This window comes from Poecilia mexicana, unplaced genomic scaffold (genome assembly GCF_051168715.1).
Source record: "Poecilia mexicana isolate PSO_F unplaced genomic scaffold, ASM5116871v1 scaffold_21, whole genome shotgun sequence".
Taxonomy (NCBI): Eukaryota; Metazoa; Chordata; class Actinopteri; order Cyprinodontiformes; family Poeciliidae; genus Poecilia; species Poecilia mexicana.
This window is the reverse complement of record NW_028263390.1, coordinates 6,812,685-6,817,530: the sequence shown is the minus strand read 5'-3', so window position 1 is coordinate 6,817,530 and position 4,846 is coordinate 6,812,685.

Here is a 4,846-nt window from a genome sequence, read left to right as displayed (position 1 = left end):
TCTACTGCCATTGGTAAAACTACAGGCAAACAATTCTAAAGTAGCACAGAAAATTGATGTCATCGTTCACGACTTCTCCTTCTGCTCGCTGTTCGACCAGGTTGAAATTCTACCGAAAGAGTCGAAGTCAATGAGAGAAATCCCAGACTGAGATTTCTCTTCTGAGGGGAGATTAGAATCGGAAGGAATTGCACAGTAAGGCAATGGCCAGGCTAGTTTAGTGTAGTAATACTTTCTATGTTACGTTTGATGCTGAATATTGAACCTTTTTGCTGTTTTCCTGTTCATATAGTAATGGCAGTACAATACAAGCTCATGCAAATTGGTCAGGCTCTGTGCTCCGATACACGAGAGATGGGCTGCTGTCTTTTAAATTTTTTCACATTTTGAATAATTTCCAAACAGCTGAATTTATCATAAATCAAAATAAGGGAAGTATTTAGCCATATTCTTTAACTAGTTGACCAGGAATGTGTAGTAACAGGCACTATATCACCTAGAGTTGTACGATATTGCATATTTTGGCATCAATCCAATATGGATACAGATGTTTTTTTATTATTTAAAATTGATATGATGGAACTTCTGATCATTAGGTGTTTTTGTGTTTTTTTTTCTTTTTAATTGTTTTGTTAAAACCTCGGGTAGAATCTGGACAAAGTTGATAGGTGTCTACAAAATACTTCAATAACACGGCAACAACATAAACAGAAACCTTAGAAAAACTAAATAAATTTGTGAGCTTTTTTGTAAATAAAGTGTAAATAATTTAATTTGAGAAGAATTCAAAACAATGTCTTTTAGGTACAGTTGAGAAACTACTATGCAAAAATAAAAATTTCAAGAGGGAATCTGAAACTTTTGTTTCTTTTATTGTTCTTCCCACGCTAGTATCGATCTGATACTTATATTGACTTGGTGTCAATATGATCAATACTTTTGATCATCCCTCCTCCACCTCATGCTTCACACCACTATAGTTGTCACAAAGTGGCGTATCATGAAAAGGAGTCAGCTTTAGTAACAATATGGTGGTCACTTTATTAAACCTGGGGTAAACCATTCCTATAATGAACATGATTTATGCACTTCCTTATCCATTTTAAATGTTTTCCTTCTTTATTCATTAAACCTACAGTAGTTTCCTTTGACTTTTTCTTTTATCTTACTTCATGTTCTTGTTTTCTCAGTAAAAACAAAAACACATAACACAGTCATTCTTGCACCAGTGCAGTCGTTCCCCCCACCTCCTCCACCTGCCTGCTTCTTTACTCTTCACCCATCTGCGGGGGCAATTGCAACCCCCCACCCTTGTGCCAGTGCAGGCACACACACTCAGCAAAACCACACTTATCCCTCAGTTGCACCTGCATCCCTCCTGCTTCTAACAGTCCCACAATGCCCTCCGTCTGCCGGCCCGTACGGCGCCCTCTGGGTTTCCGCCAGAGAAGATCTTTGTTGCCTTTCTGTTTTCTCCCCTCTATCTGCCTCCCCACTTCGGTTGACATCCACGTTATTTATTTTATGGCTGAGGACTCAATTTGAATCCCCTTTCCCCATCAGTCACATGCCACACAATTGCTTTCTCCTTATCTTCCGGAGTGTCCTTTTTACAACACATCAGGGCGCCATAACGCGCCTATAAATCCCACTGTTTCCGTATTCTTACCTATCCAAACCCGCGCTTTAAATTCATCCAGACAGCGAAAGTGGCTATGAAAAAATTATTACAGTTTGCTCCTCCGTACGTCAGTGTGATAGTTGTAAACAAGTAGCTCCTCCTCAACTTTCATTCCTTTTTCATGCTTTGTAAGTTTTGCAAGGATTTCCTTGCAGGGGAGAATAAACAAGCCGATCCGCTTTTTCTTCTATGACTCCTCCGCCGCAGAGGACGGGCGAGCTGCACGGAGGAGTCGGATGGTGGGGGGTGGAGGGGCATGGTGGTGACATTGCTGACCATGTCCGGCGGCCCAATTACCTCTCTCCAAATATGGCGCTCAAAAAAGAGAAAGAAAAGAAAAAAAAAGAAAAGAAAAGCCGGGCCGGCGTGTCGTGTACACATGGTGTCTGTTACTCCCCAATTATTCCTGCATAAGCAGATTGTGTGGAACATCAAACTGGGGACGTGATGGCTCGTGTGCGGGCTGCCTCCAGCAGAGTGCTCTTTCTTTCCTATCATTTGATCTCACATTGTAATCCCAGGTGCTTTGAATAATTTATAGGATACAGCTTCTCGTTAAACAATAATTTATATGTGTCTATGAGAATTGATTCCACAGGAATGCACATCTAAATAATGAGAGAAACCGCTGCATTTCATCTACAAGGAAGAGGCAGAGGGATAATAATAGCAAAACAAAAGGCACCTAAGCAACAGCGGCGGCAGCCAAACTAATATTAGCAACCCAAATAATAACAGTAATGACGCTGATGTTAATGAAATTATTTTAAAATTCCTTCCTGTTTTGATCTTTACAGATAAAATCCGGTTTTGTGAATTTAGACGTTACACAGGGTGTCCGGTTTTCTGCACAGCACATCATTTCAACCCTCTCGGCCATTTTTACTTTGATTGCGTTTCCCCTATTCACATCTACTTATCAATTCGCAGGAGAGGGCCACACTCATGCATGATAAATTTGCCGTTAATGCAAAAGGCTTGTACCGCCCAGTGCGCGGCTTCCCAAAGAGAAATGATGCAACCGACTCCCCTCTCAGGCGGAAGGAGCCGAAATGTTCATCAGACGGGAATACGGGGAGTGAGAGGGGGTCGGCGGGGATACGCTGACCGGTCACAAAGTTCATTAGTTCTCACGAAGAGCAAAACGGTCAAGTCGACTTGTTAAATAAGATGCTTAAAGCTCACCCTCCTCTCCCGCCACCAAACATTAAAGTTCAGTTTTGAAGCTGATTGAAATCAGATGACAGAAAAAAAAAAAAAAAGAAAAAGAAAACACTTCCTGCGCAGTTTACATTATGGGCTTAAACAGCAGTGTGCTACGCATAGCAATGCAAAAGAATCTGTGGTGTTGCTCGAGGTGCAACACTGTGAAGAAAGTTTTATTGGGACCTTTGGAAAAAAAGAAAAATAAATGAGGAAGTTGCAGCAGGAAGTGCTGGGAACCAATTATCCAGAGGTGTGACGCTGTCAGAAGTCTCCAGGTTTTGTCAAGTGTTCTGACACCCTGCCAGTGTTGTTCTCTGGGAAATGGAACTGTTGAGCGTTTTTTTTCCTAAACGGGATGGGGGAGCAAGGAACAAAAAAAGAAAAAAAATCACTGCATTCGTGAGTACCCTTAGGGTCTAGATTTACCTTCTTACTTCTCCGTGCGTTTTTAATTATTTTTCTTTCTCTCCTAACATCCGGTTTTGTTTTTGGATTCCACCCCTTTTTTTTTTTTACTTTCATTAAGATTTTCTCTTTTTTTCCTACTTGAGCCTCTGAAATTGAAATATCTGACATTAAAATGTGTAAACGTCTCTCGTTAGCTACAAGATTTGAGATGTCATCGCGATCACGTAAAATGCCAAAAAAAAAAAATCAGAAAAATAAGATGATAAAACGTAGATTAGCATTTTAGAACTGCCTGCATCTAGTGCATCATTCTGCTTCAAAGAAGAAAAAGATAAATGATGATGCCATTAAAAGTGAACTAATTAAGGAATGCTTCTTTTAAAAACTCATTAACTGCACCCTCATTTACATAATGATGCATATTAATTAAGTTTTAATGAATCTGAGCTTCCATCAAGTCTCCTCTCCTTGGCAGTGGAGCCATCTCTACAAATGAATAAACACTTCTCTTAAGTATATTTCTCCCTGCAAATGGGAAATGGGTTTTAAACAATAGCAACAAACAAACAAAAGCCTTCAATCTCTGCTCAATAGAAATGCACATAATTCAGGGTCAAACTTGAGCAGAGAAATCTGCATAACCTCTTACTGGTTAAAGGGGGGAGAAAAAAAAACAAAATAAAAAAAAACGCTGCAGCTGTTAAACTGGAAGTCCTTGCAGTGTGGCTTATTTATCCAGGGAAATATTTCGACAGCAATTTCTTGACTTTGTTTTATTTTTTTATTTTTGGAGTAGGGGAAAATTACTAAATTGTGTCTGCATATAGAGAAAGAGTACAGTGACAGGCCATGGGTTGCTTCTAATGAGATGCATTTTAAATTAGAGCGCACCTCTCACATTGCCAGCTGGTGTCTGCTCAGGTGCTTCTCTGTTGTGTGAGTGACGGAATGCATACACACACACACACACACACACCGACGGAGACGCATCATCATCACCACCATCATCATCAACAAACTCTATCCTCACCCCCCCTCACCCCCGACCCCATCTGAACGCATGAACCCTCCAAATAAAAGTGGCTCCCTCACAATTCGGGGGGCTGCTGCCTGCGGAGTCTGAGTGACTCGTGTTAATCCGGGCTTTTGCCACACTTTAATTATGTGATTCCTCTTAGTGAAATAAAAGTCATTACAGCACCGAGAGACGAGTTTCTTTAACTTAATGGAATGAGTGGAGGTTTTCCTCAGAGAAAGTGTTTTAAGAAAAAAGAAAAAAAAAAAAGGAAAAAGAAAGCGGAGGGGGTTTTAACATGAGTTAAAGTCTCGCGTCTGTGGGTCTTAAAAAAAATGTTTCTTAGAAATAATCAGCTAACTGAGAAACAGAGGAAGCCTCATTCTGGAAGTTTCTTTCTTCTGTTTTTTTCTTGTTTTGTTTTGTTTTTTCTTTTGTGTTTTTTTTTTGGAAAATGAGCAAAATCCGATCTGACGCTCGCTGCGAATGACGACGAAGCGGCACGCCAGCGACAGAAGCAGCCGCGTCCGCCTTCC